At 36.9% G+C, this 15,857-nt stretch overlaps 1 protein-coding gene across 2 annotated transcripts in view; it reads left to right on the forward strand.

The window, feature by feature from the left end:
• Positions 1-15,857, forward strand: part of Strbp (spermatid perinuclear RNA binding protein) — a 131,006-nt gene that overhangs the window by 33,149 nt on the left and 82,000 nt on the right. The window lies entirely within an intron of this gene.

Genomic DNA, 15,857 nt, shown 5'->3' on the forward strand with positions numbered 1-15,857 from the left:
CTTCCCTCCCCTCCCCTCTCCTGCCCTTTCCAACCCTTCCCTCCCCTTCCCTTCTCTTCCCTTTCATGTTTCCTTTCCTTGGTTTGCACCAGTCGAGTTCAAGGACCAGAGTTCAAACTCCAGTATTGCCAAAAAACAAACAGCTCCCAACCCCCCTGCTGTGAACATTTTTGTGTTTTAAGTTTGGGGGTTTCTCCATCTTCTTCTAGCTTAAGCCAACTTGAATCAGGCCTTTTATCTTCTTCTCAACTGAAAGTGCCCTTGACAAGGTCATCAGTAATGCCTGAGTGCCTAAATTCAATAGTCAATTCTTAGTCATCATTTTGTTTGACCTATAAGTAGCATTTAACACAGTTGGTTAACTCATTCCTCCTTGATACACTTTTTACTCTTGGCTTCCAAGGTACTGCATTGTCAATTTTCTACTTTGTGGTGCCCCTCCCCCTCCTCCCCCCAGCAGTTTCATTAGTGAGTCCTTATTAGTTTTCTTTGTTGTTTCTCCTTTCTCCTCTGCTTTTAAAAATCACAGTGCCCATTTGAGAAACTTATCTAGATTTATACATCTTCAAGTACTGTTTTTACACTGGCTCCCAAGTTAATATCGCTAGCTGAAATATATTTGTCCTTCAAAGCCATGTATCTAACTGCCTAATCACTAATACCTAATCCACATTTAAGACCAATCTTCTTTTCTTTCTTTGAAAAGATGCTTTGCCTTATAAGTCTCACCATCTCTGATGAAGGCAAAGCCATCCACCAGTTCTTTAGGCCAATAAATGTGAAGTTAACCTTCACTCTACTTTTTCTCACATCTCACATCCAGTCTGCTAAGAAATCCTGTTGGTCTTACCTTCAAAGTATATGCAGAATCATAAAATTTCTCACCATCTCCTCTCTTGCTTTCATCCTGGTCTCATAACCTCTCACTTTGATCACTGTAATAGATTTCTGGTCAGATCCCCTGCTATGCACACTTTGCCTCTAACAGTCTAGCTCAACACAATAGCCAGAATAGTTCTTTAGAAATATATAAGCACATATTCATTCTCTGCTCAAAACTCTTCATTGGTTCCCTATTTTACACTGTTATAGGTAAGCAAGGCCTTCTTCATCTGACCTTATTACCCTCTCTCTTCATCTACTAATCTTCTTGGCTCTCTCCATTCTTCTTGTTGCTGCTCTTCAAACATGTTAAGCATGCTTTAGATTTGGGCTTCATACTTGATGTTTCTCTTCTTCTTTTTTTTTTTTTGCGGTGTGGGGGGCAATACTGGGGATTGGATTTAGGGCCTGCATGCTTTCCAGGCAGGCAGATGCTCTATAACTTGAGCCATGCTGCCACCCTTGATGTTACTTCTGCTTGAAACGTCCTTCAGCCTCTTTCAGATCTGCTCAAAACTTACCCATTAAGCTAACTGTAATTATCTTTAATTCTGCAGTCCCCTCCTCTCACACTCTGTATTCCTCTTACTCTGCTCTACTTTGAAATTTTTGCTTATCACTTAATATTCATTGATTACAACTTATTTATGATGTTTATCATATTTTGCTTTCTCTTCTTGCCCTCCTGGATAGGCTGAAACTCTGTGAGAGGAAGGATTTTTTTGTTCACAGATCCCTTCTCAGTGCATACTTTGCAGTAAAATTCACTCTTTTTGTGTGTACAGTTCTATGAATTTTTTTTAATTTTAATTTTATTAATTTTGATGGACTTAGTCATGTAACCACATCAGAATCAGGATATAGAATATTTCCATCACTGCAAAACATTCCCTTGGGCCTCTTTGTAGTCATCCCTTTCCTTTTCCCTTTTGTTCTGTCATCCTCTGATCTGATTTTGATTTTTGTGTGTTCCAGAATGTCATATACATGGAGTCTTAAGTGTGACTCATTTTATTGAGTGGAGACTTTATTAAGCTTAATGTTTTTGAGATTCATCCATGTTATTGCATGTATCAGGGACTGATTTCTTTTTGTTGCTCAGTAATATTTTACTGTATGAATTTGCCACAATTTATTCATTTGCTAGTTGGTGGATTTTTGGGTTATCTAACTTTTGGACATTGAGAGTAAAGCTGTTGTAAACATCTTCATTTCTCTTGGTTAAACCTAGTTGTGGGATTGCTAGGTTCTATAATAAGTGAATTTAACTTTATGAAAACCTGCCAAACTGTTTTTCAAAGTGGTGAGTCTTTCAAATGGAATGTTAGTCAGGATTTTTAGTTGGAAGCAACAGAAACTGACTCTGACAGAGGAACTTAAGAATATTGTACTAGTTGGTTTCACAATCTCTTAGAGGGTTGGAGAGAAAATAGTTATGTATCCAGTAACATTAGTTCCAGACCGTGGAATTTGAACGCCATCTTGTTGAGGGCATGCTAGAACACAGTAAGTAGAGCTTTTTCTAGTAACTAGTGGAAGCTGCTGATTGAGGATCCAGCATCTTTGGGTCATTAACTTTTGAATCATCATCTGGAGGTGGGCTCTGCCTCTGAGGGTGGGGATTTCCCACACATAGAAAAGGGGGTTCACATGTAGGATTGCCAAAAGAAATGACAGAATGGATTACAAACTCTAGAGGTGGTTGTGAGTAGATAAAACAATTTCCATAGGATATCTAGAACTTACTAGGTGCTTCCAACTTAGCATAATATAAATGCTGCCCTCCTCTTTCCAGTCCATTTTATGTAAGTAAACTTTTTATTGGAGTATAATAAAGTACATAAATCATAAGTGCATACAGCCTGATAAATTGAACTCATCTTTTTGATCAGTACCCAGAAGAGGAACTGGAATATAACCAATACCCCAGAAACTACTCTCTTGCCTTCCTTGTAGTCACTGCATGGCCCCCCTCTACTAGGTAACCACTATCCCGACTTCAAGTAGTTTTGTCTGTTTTCAAAATTTTTGTAATTAAAGCTACCTGTTAAATGTTTTGTTCATGTTTCTTTTTTCAGCATTTGTGAGGGTCATCCATTTTCTTGTGTATAGCAGGAATTTGTTGCTTTCACATTGTTTTATTGAGAACCTGCATTCTGCTATTGATGGACATAAGGTATTTCCAGTTTTTGACAAATATAGGAAGTGGCTGCTGTGAACATTCTTGCATGTCTTTTGGTTTCTGTAGGTATGTAACATGGTGTGAAATTGCTAGGTCATGGGTCTTATGTGTGTGTAGCTTTAGGAGAGCCTGCCAAAAAGTTTTCTAAAGTAGTTTTCCCACTTTCTTTTACTAGCAGTACAAGCAAGTTCTATTTGCTTGCTTCTTTTTGCTGTCTTCTTTCGTGCTTTCAGTAGAGTTTGTATCCCAGAGTAATACTTGTTTGGGTCTATGTAATCAGTTATGTATATCCTTCATATTTCTCCCATCCAAGTACTAACCAGGCCCGACCCTGCTTAGCTTCCGAGATCAGACGAGATCGGGCGCGTTCAGGGTGGTATGGCCGTAGACTATCCTTCATATTTCTTTGAGGTAAAATTTCATGTTTTAGCTTTGTCATCTTAGTACTAAATACAGATACATAGGACACATAGTAAATGTTCAGTAAAGTTGCATGAAGAAAATGAATAAAGAGTATGTCTGTTGACAAGAATAATCTTGGCAGTTTTTGGAATAAAATTTGCTAATCTGGTAGAAATTTGAAGTGATGGAAACAGCAGATGATAAGGTTGGGTTAAAGTCAGGTGGAATCTGACGTGATTCTATAGGTAATAGCCCTTTTAAATTCCTGAATTGGAAGAAAGGTAAAGAAAACTGTCCTGTCCTGCAAGAGAGGAATTCCTCTTTGTTTAAAGGTGTGCTCAACTCTTAGGAAAGAGTTACAGAAAAGATCGGGGCCCATGATTGGAGACAGATTAGACAAGGCATGGATCAATGTGAATTTGGTCAACTTAATCTCTTAGTTTTAGTTTCTTCATAAAATGTGTCTCACATCTATTTTGTAATGATTGGAACTAATACATAAATGTGAGTAGATGTTTTCTTTCTCATTCTCTGTATATTTTATTATGTGGCCTTGCAAAGTTCAGAATTTTGAAATATATAGAGTATAATTAATGAAAGAGTGGAATTTTTACATTACATATAATATCTCTTGGGTGGCTGCATACCCCTTTCTTCTGCATTGCTGTTCTCTGCTAGTGCTTTTGGTTCTGCTTATGTCAGAAATCTAAAACATTTAGAAAGTGGCATGAAGTTTCTTGAATTTGAAAGCTTATCCCACAAAAATGTAATCAACTGTCCTGATAATTCTTATTAATTATAAAGCACATCAATAAATATAAATTAATATTAAGAATCAAGGCTTTTAGTAAAAGAAAATAAAACCAAGAAGTTATGCAAAAAAAATCTTGTTAAGTGGGAATTGGAATGATCCATATGAACTCATGGTTTTAAAAGTAAGAGAAGCACTGAGGGGCTTGGTTTAAGTGGTAGAGCACCTGCCTAGCAACTGCGAGGCCCTGAGTTCAACCCACCAAAAAAAAATCACCAAAAAAAAAAAATTACTGTATCTACTGAAAAGGAAGGTAGAAGTAGTAATGACCAGCAAAAGTGAGCATACGTAGTGTCCATTTTCCCCTAATTCCCCCTAAAAGGAGCATTGGCGAAATGACTGACTCTAGGTATGGGGCGAGAAAAGTGTTGAATCTGGGATGGTTTTGTTCCTAAATGCCATAATCCCAAATGCTGAAATCCCTTAAATTTAAACTCCATAAAGATCAAAATCCAGAAAATGTAATTCTAGAAAACAAAGATTAAAAGTCCTTTAAAGTACATTTATTTTACTTATGTTTTTATTTTATTTTATGTATTTTTAAATTTTTATTTTTTTATTCATATGTGCATACAATGCTTGTGTCATTTCTCCCCCCTGCCCCCAACTCCCTCCCTTACCACCCACTCCGCCCTTTACTTATATTTTTAAAAGGGATTTATTTGATAAACATACAATGACATGACAGCACTGCATTGGCCACTTTGCCTAATAAAGTAGGCAACAATATATTTTTGCAGGCATAGATGGTAAGGCATACTAACAACAGTTTCACAGATGTTAGAAATAAGACGCCTGAAGACCATTGAGGTTGCAATTGAAGACACAGAAACAGAATTGTCTTGGCAAAGCAGAATTTACTGCAGAAGTAAATTTTGTAGAAGGGTACACAGGCACATGGGCATAGCAAGCTCAAGGAGCAGGCAATTGGTTCTCATTTTTATTCTTGATGCAGTGGGCCTTGCCTCTTTACTTGGTTGAGTTTGGGTTCACAATCTGCTTGCAATTGGCTAATGTTATACTTGGAATTTGGGAGTGGGTAGGTAGTAATTTCCAGAGCTCAGTGAACAAGAACCTGGAACTGCAAGCAGCTAAGATGGCGACACACTTTGATAGAAAAGACTGCTTTCCTCACATAGATGTAACAGTTATGAGCAGATAAACGGTATTCGTAAAGAAATAGGTCAAATTGCAAAATACATGACTATATTACCATGATTGGTAATTGTGTGCAGCCAGCTTTATAACTGTCATTATCTGAAATACCCTGACAACCTAAATCTGTTTTGTAAAGAGTACTGTCATATTTTTGAATTAGCATACATTAATAATATACTTCGATCCTCTTCCTCCCTCAGTATCGTTTCTTTTCTCCCTCTTCCTTCCTGTTGATACCCTCAGACCTTTCCCCTTTCACATTCATGTCCCATCATCATCATCATCATCTAGGTCTAGGTTCCACAAATGAGTGAGAACATCTGATACTTGGCATTTTGAATTTGGCTTATCTCACTCAACATGATAATCTCCAGTTCCATCCATTTTTCTGAAAATGATATAATTTCAATTTTTCTTTATGGTTGAGTAATATTCCATGGTATATACATATACTGTATTTTCTTTATCCATTCATTGGCTGTTAGACACCTTGGCTGACTCTACAGTTTGGCTTTGTGAATAGAGCTGCAATAAACATGAGTATGCAGTCATCACTCTTGGTTTTTTGTTTTTTTTTTTTTTGGGGTGTGGTACTGAAGTTTGAACTCGGCTTCATGCTTGCAAAGCAGGCACTCTACTGCTTTAGGCACACTGCTAGTTTGGTTATTTGGAGATGAAGTCTCTTGAACTATTTGCCTGGTCTGGCTTCGAAACTCGATGGTCTCCACCTCAGCCTCTCAAGTAGCTAGGATTACAGGTGTGAGCTGCTGGCTCCCAGCTTGCTCTTGAAATGTTGATTTTGCACTCCTTCGGGTATATGCCCAAGAGAGTGTGGTGTGGCAGGGTAATAAGGTAGTTTTATTTTTAGTGTTTTGAGGAACTTCCATGCTGATTTTAATAGTAGTTGTACTTGTGTACATTCCCACCAACAGTGTATGAGGGGGTTGCTTCCCTTTCTCCTTCTCCCATCCCATCCTCATTAGCATTTGTTTGTTTTCTTGAAGATTTGCCAGTCTGACTGGAGTGAGATGAAGTATTAGCATAGTTTTGATTTGCATTTCCATTGTGGCTAAGAATGTTAACATTTCTTTGTGTTGTTTTTAGCTATTTGTGTTTCCTTCTGAGAACTGCCTATTCAATTTGTTTATCCATTTATTAATTGGATTATTTGTTCTTTTGATGTTTAGTTTTTGAGCTCTTTGTATATTCTGAATATCAATCCTTTATCTGGCAAATATTTTGTCCCATTTTGTGGGTTGACTCTTGATTTTGGTAACTGTTTCTTTTGATGTGCAGAAACTTTTTTTCTTTTTTCTTTTTGGTGAGACTGGAGTTTGAACTCAGGACTTCACGCTTCAAAGCAGGTGCTCTACCACTTGAGCCACACCTCCAGTATATTTTGCTCTGGTTATTTTTAGAGATGAGGTCTCAGGAATTATTTGCCTGGAATGGCCTTCAACCGCAGTGCTCCTCATCTCAGCCTCCCAAGGAGCTAGGATTACAGGCATGAATTATTGGGATCTGGGTGATGTGCAGAAACTTTTTAATTTGATGCATTCTCCTTAGTCACCTCTTGCTCCTCTTTCCTGGGCAGTTGGAGTCCTATTCAGAGAATAATTGTGTATCCTAGTTGAGCAATAGATAGCACATTGGACTTTTAGCTTAGCCTGGAGTGATCATTCAACTGAAGTCTGTCAATGAGATTGATGAAAAATATCTGTGGGAGGCTGGGAGTGTAGCTCAGCTCAGTGGTAGAGTGCTTGGCTAGCATGCACAGGTCCTGGATTGGAACCCCAGTTTTACAAAACCAAAACACTCACTCCTCACTCCACCCCCACGCCCCTCGACAAACAAACCTTGATGAGTTGCTATCAAGTATGTAGTCTCCCAAAGAACTGAGAATTTGATCTTTCAAGATTTGGAATTATGGCTCTCAGGATTGTGTTTTTCTGGATTATGATTGGCAGTGGTCTGTGATGTGTCAAAAAGCAAGGATGCTTTCAAACAGTAGTGGTACATGTCCCCTCAGGAGCTCACTTGTGAAGTTTACCACTGATGAAATTTTAGACAACTTGAGCATCACAAATAATGATGGTAGTAGACATGGAGTCAAAAACAAATAAGCAACCTTAAGCCAACTGTGAGCCCATTGTGAGAGAGATGGAGAAAGGGAAAGAGAAAGAAAGAGGTGGAGTTCTTTGCAGACGAAGGCAAGGTAATACATCTAAAAGCAAAGCTATAACTAGGAAATCACCCTTTTTGCATACTTAAGTGTAATACTTTGGTTAAAGCAAGAATTATCAACGAATGCTAAAACTGTTAGGTTGTTGGGAAACAGGATGTGCACATAGTTTCAAAGAATCATATCATAGATTACTTACTACTTACAGAAAGGAAATCATTTTACAATATGGAAGTTTGGCATTTACCATCTTATTAACCAGGTGATTGAAATTAGGATCAATAAGCTGACATTAAGTACTCCCTGACTTAATGCCATAAGAACTATGCAACATCACCTGTTGATTACATAATTGGTAGAAATGGGGAAAAATCAGAGAAGTCAGAATGTGGACAATTCTGTGAAAGAGTTGGCCTGGTCTCTTAAAAAAAGTAACTGACAGGAAAAAATAAAAACAAAACAGAGACTGTTTTAGTTTAAGAGAGACCAACATAACAAAAAATGTAATTAGAATATACATTATTAACCAAATTGTATTTTCATACCTCTGTACCTAACTGGGAATGTAAAACCTTTGAAGTTATATTTACTGTATAAATAACTGTGTAATTCACTTAGGTTATTTCCCCATTGAATCATTTTTTGTAACATATTACTTATTCCTAGTTCACTTGTCAGTTAATTTGTTTTATCAATAAAAATAATAGTGAAGAAGGGATGAAGGCATGGCTTAAGTGAGGACCTGAGTTCAAACCCTAGTACCACCAAAAAAAGATGTTGCGGGGACTAGGGGGAGGTAACCTTGAAGAAAACATTTTATTTTATTTTATTTATTTATTTTTTTCATTTTTCTTTTATTATTCATATGTGCATACAAGGCTTGGTTCATTTCTCCCCCCTGCCCCCACCCCCTCCCTTACCACCCACTCCGCCCCCTCCCTCTCCCCCCCCCCAATACCCAGCAGAAACTATTTTGCCCTTATTTCTAATTTTGTTGTAGAGAGAGTATAAGCAATAATAGGAAGGAACAAGGGTTTTTGCTGGTTGAGATAAGCATAGCTATACAGGGCATTGACTCACATTGATTTCCTGTGCGTGGGTGTTACCTTCTAGGTTAATTCTTTTTGATCTAACCTTTTCTCTAGTACCTGTTCCCCTTTTCCTATTGGCCTCAGTTGCTTTAAGGTATCTGCTTTAGTTTCTCTGTGTTAAGGGCAACAAATGCTAGCTAGTTTTTTAGATGTCTTACCTATCCTCACCCCTTCCTTTTGTGTGCTCTCGCTTTTATCATGTGCTCATAGCCCAATCCCCTTGTTGTGTTTGCCCTTGATCTAATGTCCACATATGAGGGAGAACATACGATTTTTGGTCTTTTGGGCCAGGCTAACCTCACTCAGAATGATGTTCTCCAATTCCATCCATTTACCAGCGAATGATAACATTTCGTTCTTCTTCATGGCTGCATAAAATTCCATTGTGTATAGATACCACATTTGAAGAAAACATTTTATGGTAAGAATCTGAAGTAAAGCCAGGTGCCTGTAGCTCACACCTGTAATCCTAGTTACTCAAGAGGGTAGTGATCAGGAGAATCATGGCTTGAAGCCAGCCCTGGCAAATAGTTTGAGAGACCCTATCTCAAAAAAAAACCCTTCACAAAAAAGGGCTGGTGCAGTGGCTCAAGGTGTAGACCCTGAGTTCAAACCCCAGTACTGAAGGAAAAAAACAAAGAGAGACAAGAAAAAATAATCTGAAGTAAAAACAATTAGTTGAATCTGCTCTGAGCCAGTGTCTCATAGAAGGAAGCTCTAGAGATGCCAGAGGAAAGATGTAGGAATTATGTTGAATTTAAAAACATTACCTGTGGGCACTGTTTAATTTGGTCTCTTCAGGAAATTATGTGTAATCGGAGGATGCTAACTAAGTTTCCATCATATGTATAAACAATAAAAACTGTCTTTGTTAAAATTTTATTCCAAGGGAAATTGAATATAGCCATGGAAGGACTGATAGACAAGAAATGCGTTTAAGTGAAGGCTCATTAATGTTTAAGAAGTTGAAAAGCAAACGTGGCAGAAAAGTCAGTATGGATTTGCAATATTGAAATATCAGCGTCTTCAAATGTCAGCAGTAAAGGACAATGGGAAGTAATTTAAGAATGGATCCCACTTTCATATTTCTTTTAACATTAAATCAAATGCCTTTGGGGAAAATAACCTAACAAAGTGGCTAGTTGTAATTCTAAGAGACTTTTAGCTTTATCTGGTGCCTGTTTATTAAGAATCCCTTAGATTTGAATTGATTGGAATGATTTCACTAGAGTTTGCCTTTCAGTGGACATGCTTTAAATCTAGAGGAACTAAATACATGGTGCTGGTTTTTTAGATTGTATTTCAGATCTTCTGTGGTCTAATTACTGATTTGAGCCTTGTTTTAATTGGTAACTTAACAAAATAATTCCTTTAAATGCTATCTCATTTTTCCTATTTGTTTTCCATATTCTTTGCATATCTTATAAATTGAAATCTTTGCGTTTGGTCAGTTATTGTTGGAATAAGATACTTTTTTCTTTCTGATGTGCTTTTTTAACCTTTAACCATATTATTAACAGATGGTCAGATTATACTGTATTCCACTGTTTTGAAAACTTTCTTTTGAAAAAGCCCAGTTTCTAGCAGTACTTAAATTTTCATATGACAGCATCATTTAGGGTTATATAACGTACTCATTGTGACACTGATTCTTTTTTTTTTTTAGCTTCTTTAATTTTTAAAATTTTTTTACTGTTTTATTATTCATATGTGCATACAATGCTTGGGTCATTTCTCCCCCCTGCCCCCACCCCCTCCCTTACCACCCACTCTGCCCCCTCCCTCTCCCCCCCCCACTACCCAGCAGAAACTATTTTGCCCTTATCTCTAATTTTGTTGAAGAGAGAGTATAAGCAATAATAGGAAGGAACAAGGGTTTTTGCTAGTTGAGATAAGGATAGCTATACAGGGAGTTGACTCACATTAATTTCCTGTGCGTGTGTGTTACCTTCTAGGTTAATTCTTTTTGATCTAACCTTTTCTCTAGTTCCTGGTCCCCTTTTCCTATTGGCCTCAGTTGCTTTTAAGGTATCTGCTTTAGTTTCTCTGTGTTGAGGGCAACAAATGCTAGCTAATTTTTTAGGTGTCTTACCTATCCTCACCCCTCCCTTGTGTGCTCTCGCTTTTATCATGTGCTCAAAGTCCAATCCCCTTGTTGTATTTTGCCCTTGATCTAATGTTCGCATATAAGGGAGAACATACGACGTTTGGTCTTTTGGGCCAGGCTAACCTCACTCAGAATGATGTTCTCCACTTCCATCCATTTACCAGCGAATGATAACATTTAGTTCTTCATGGCTGCATAAAATTCCATTGTGTATAGATATCGCATTTTTTTGATCCATTCGTCAGTGGTGGGGCATCTTGGCTGTTTCCATAACTTGGCTATTGTGAATAGTGCTGCAATAAACATGGGTGTGTAGGTGCCTCTGGAGTAACCTGTGTGTGACACTGATTCTTGAAGTTGCTTTTATCTTTTGGGTTTTTTGTATTTATAAATGATACTAAGTAGAAAGACTAACCTTACATTTTAAGGTTACCTAATACCTTAGCTCAATTTTTTATTGCTTCATAACACCTTGTGGGGTAGATAAGGTGAGCATCTTTTACTTAAGGGCACTTCAGTATAGAGATCATAGATTTTGGCATATAACAGTTCAAATTGTAGATTTGCTCCTTTGTGCCTTTGTACAAGTTACTTAATCATCTGAGTTTCTGTTCCTAATCCTTAAAATGGTGATGAATGATATGATGCTAACTTTGTAGCGTTAACATAAATATTAAGTTCCATGATTTGTATAAAGTGTCTTGTACACTCCAGAGAACATGGGAGATCAAAAAATAAGGGCTTACTTGTCGATTTAGAAAATTAGTCTCCTAATTGTATGTGATACAGTAGTGCTGTTTGCTGTTTATATGAACAATTCCTTTAAGTGAATTATTTGGATGTAGAGCACCTTGAGGATGACTTGTGCTCACCATCTCAGTTGAAGCTCACTCTTACAAGCTTGAATTTGCTTCTCATCAGCCATGGTAATAGCACATCTGGATAGAGAGAGACCCCTGTGACCTGACTATGTTGTAAGTTATGAGTCTAGCTGTGCTACAATTATAGAGAATGATGAGGACTTGTACATATTCCTTACCTGAAGTATCAGGAGTCATAACTGGGTCATCATCAGTCATTTATTTATTTGATAAATATTTGAGAGCTTACTATCTAGGCACTGTGATATATACAAGGGATCCAGCCATCAAGGAAGGTATAGTTAGAGTAGTAAGTGGTACAACATAAGACAAAACCAATTCAAAGGGAGCATATGGAAGGGCTACCTAATTGATTCTGAACTAGGCAAAGGATTGACAAGGGAGTAGAAGTGAAGGTCAAGATCAGGGAACACTTTCTAAGGAGAGAGGCATTGTCTAAGCTGAGTGTATTGTGAGGGTGGAGGGTGTAAAAAGTTATGAATGGTATTTTAAAAATACTTATTAGCATATTATAGTTGTACTAGGTATACATTGCAACATTTATAAAAGTGCTTACAATATATCTTAGTTAGATTCACCCCCAAAAGGATGGTATTTTGAAAGGTTTCATCCAAGGGTTAAACATCTTATTTCTCTGAGTAGATAGGTTATTGAGTAAGCATGGTTGAATATAATTTCTAGCAGATGAGAAATCAGATTTATGAAATCCTGTCTTTCATTGTTATTGGGAAGTGGGAGTAGAACTAACTTTGTACTTTGGAAAGAAAAGAATCTGGACTCTCACTTGGAAGCTGGGGCCTTCTTACTAATGAAATTTTCAAATATTACTAGTACTCTATATATTGAGTTTTTATAATTTGGTGTTAAATATTTGTTAACTAGATAGTAAATTCTGAGATTGGCATGACTTAGGTACCTACTCTGACTCCAACCGTGAAGAATTAAGACCTGAGAAGATCTTTCTCGGAGATATTACATGCTTGCTCAAAGCCACTAATGCAAGCATGATAGAAATCACTGCGCAGACCAAGATCTCTGATTATTATTATTATTATTTTGATGGTACTGGAGTTTGAACTCAGGGCCTCACACTTGGTGGGCAGGCATTCTGACACTTAAAATATTCTGCCAGCCAAGGTCTCTGATTTTAATGACAGAGACAAGGAATAGGTGCTAAAATTTGAATATCAGAAAGTGTTATGTGACCTGTATGTCTAGACTTTAAAGTAAAACATTTGTTTTTTAAAATTAGCCAGGATTTTACACATATGGTATGTCCTTATGCACACATCTGTATGGATATATGTATCTACATATCCATGTACATGTATATATGCATGTCCAGATTCATAATGTTACAGATTTTCATATTTGCTGGTTCATACCTGTATGAATATTAGTAGCTATAGGTATCACCAGAAGGAAATAAAACAGTGCTTTGAAAAGAAAGAAGGAAGAGAATTAGTTTTACATTTGGGATTGTATGAGAGAAGTCCTCCTGGACAGCTGGCATTTGAGCTGGCTCTCAAGATATGGGTCAATTTTTGTGGCGGAAGCTTTATAGCATGAGTCATAGAAAGCCCTTTCTCTGAAGATAGGTGGTCTGATAAGAGGGTTTTTTAGGATTAGATGAAATAAGGCATATAAATTCTGGGCCATTATTATTATTAGGGATATTGGGGAGACCTTTTTAGGATGAGGGAATTTAGTTCTCTTCCTGTTTTAGTAAACTGTTGTGCTTAGATAATGAACTTGTGATTGTACTTTCCCATTTATCAGTTATACCCTCTGCATAATTGAGATTTAGTCAAGTTCAAATTCTTGAATTGCAGAGTTTCTTGCAGACTGAGAAAATACCAGTCAAAAGTTCATAGTATTGCATTGCTGTTCCTCAAGTTGGACATTGGTTAGGTTGGAAGGGTAATCTCCGTTGTCTATTTAAGACTGTACTTTTCAAACTGTTTCCATCAGTTCATCATCAGAATTGTGTTGAGGAGCATATTGGGCAGGAGGTATTATTATTAGGAACAGAATCCACAGAATCAGGGGAAAGGCCCTTATGGCTGTGAATGGCCATTCCAACACTATAGCCCAGATTTCCTGATTTATAATCTGTCTTTTCCTTTAGTTTTCTATGAATAGAAATCTAGTCAGGAGACCTGAATTTGCGTTTAATTTCTGCTGTTTACTAGTTGCATGATCTTGTAAGAGGTTTTCTGTTTTGTTTTGTTTTGGTGGGACTGGGGTTTGAACTCAGGGCTTTGTGCTTGTACAGTAGGAGCTCTATTGCTTGAGCCACACCTCCAGTCCTTGTAAGAGTTTTTTAATTTATGTACTTCCATTTGTCAGCTGTTGAGGCTTTGAACCACACCGAATTGTTTGTGATACTGAATTTATTTTGTGTAATGCTTTATAAGAATACTTTGTATGATGCTTCATAGGAATGTTTATGTGAAACTCAGATTTATTCACTAGTTGTTTTGCTGCCTGTCTCCTGATAATGCAGGTAGGAAATGTTCCTGTTTCTAGAGTGTCTTTAATGTCTTTTATACTGCTTATTTGGAGGTAATATCCTTGATAGTGATGTGAAGGATCTATTTTAGGAAAGCAAAAGAGATCTGGGAGTGTTTGAAAAGTGAATAATAATACTTAAATAACTGAGACTATTTTTCACATCACTGTTAGCATTGCTTGTTCTTTCCCTTGTGTTTCTGTCTCTCTTTGGCTTAATATATATCACTCAGATAGTGAGATAATTTAAAGCCTTTGCAGCTAATAAATGGATCATTATAGAAGTTTGAAGTTTGTTTCACGCTAGAAATTCAGAAAAGGGGACCCTGTTTACATATGAGAATCATTTGTCATGAGTGCTTATCAGTTATTTATGCATACTCCTCATGAACCTCTATTAAAAGGTAGGTAGGTGATTGTACAATCCTATAAATACAATATTATTTGGAAATTATAAAATGCAGTAATTAAGATTCATTACAGTAAGTTCTTTTTATATAGTCTTATTTTCTCCTGAAGTGTTGAAAAAATATATATATTTATAAGTACTGAGTTGTTAGGAAAACCCTCATTTTAAGTTTTTTTTTTTTTTTTTTTTTTTTAGTACTAGGGTTTGAATTCAGGGTCTCTCACCTGATAGGCAAGTGTTCTGCTACTTGAGCTACACCCCCAGCCCTTTTTGCTTTACTTTGTTTTTCAGATAGGGTCTCCTCGGTTTTGCTCAGGGGATGGTGAATCCTACCTTGCCTTCTGCCTAGATGGAATTAGGTGTGTGCCTCCATGCACAGTTTGTTTTTTAGAAAGGGTCTCATTTTAATTTTTTGTCTGGGCCTTTGTCTGTGGAACCATAATCCTCCCATCTCTACTTCCTGAGTAGGTGGGATTACAGGCATGATCGACCATACCTGGCTCCATCTCATCTTCATGCCTTCTCTATAAAATTCAATCTGAGTTCTGTGCTCATCATTTTCTTGCTTTCTGTTTTTGTATAGCTTTCTCACATGTTTATGTATTAGAAAAAATGCTTTATTTATTTACAAAAGAATGTCATTCTATAATGTAATCATTGGGACTTAGCATTTTTATTTAATTCAGTATTGCTAAGTTTTATTCTTTTGCACATCATTGTGGTTCATTTATTTTCCTGAATAATAATCCATTATGTTAACGTATGTAGTTATTCTTCTGTGTTATGGGCACCAGCATGTTTTCCTACTGTGAGTTTTGCTATGAACATTCTAGTACATGTCTCCTGTACAGGTGTAAATTTCTCTTGCTGTTTACCAAGGTGTAAAATTCCTGCACAACAGAGTATAGGATCATTCAGTTTGTTGAAAGATGACCATTTTTCTCCAACTACAATGAAAAAAACAGTTCTCTGTGGATTTATATCCTTTCCAGTTCTTGATATTGTCAGACTTTTAAAATTTTTGTAGTCCAAATGGATATAGAATGGTATTTCATTTTTATTGTGTTGGTCACTTTTTAAATTTTATTTATTTATTTTTTTGCAGTATGATACTGGAGATTGAACCCAGGGCCACCAATATACTAGGCAAGTGCCCACCCACTTGAGCCATACCCTTACCCCTTTTGTTTGTATTTTGTTTTTGATAAGTAGAGTTTCACTGTCTGTCTAGGCTGCATCTG

This window comes from Castor canadensis, chromosome 13 (assembly GCF_047511655.1).
Source record: "Castor canadensis chromosome 13, mCasCan1.hap1v2, whole genome shotgun sequence".
NCBI classification, from domain to species: domain Eukaryota; kingdom Metazoa; phylum Chordata; class Mammalia; order Rodentia; family Castoridae; genus Castor; species Castor canadensis.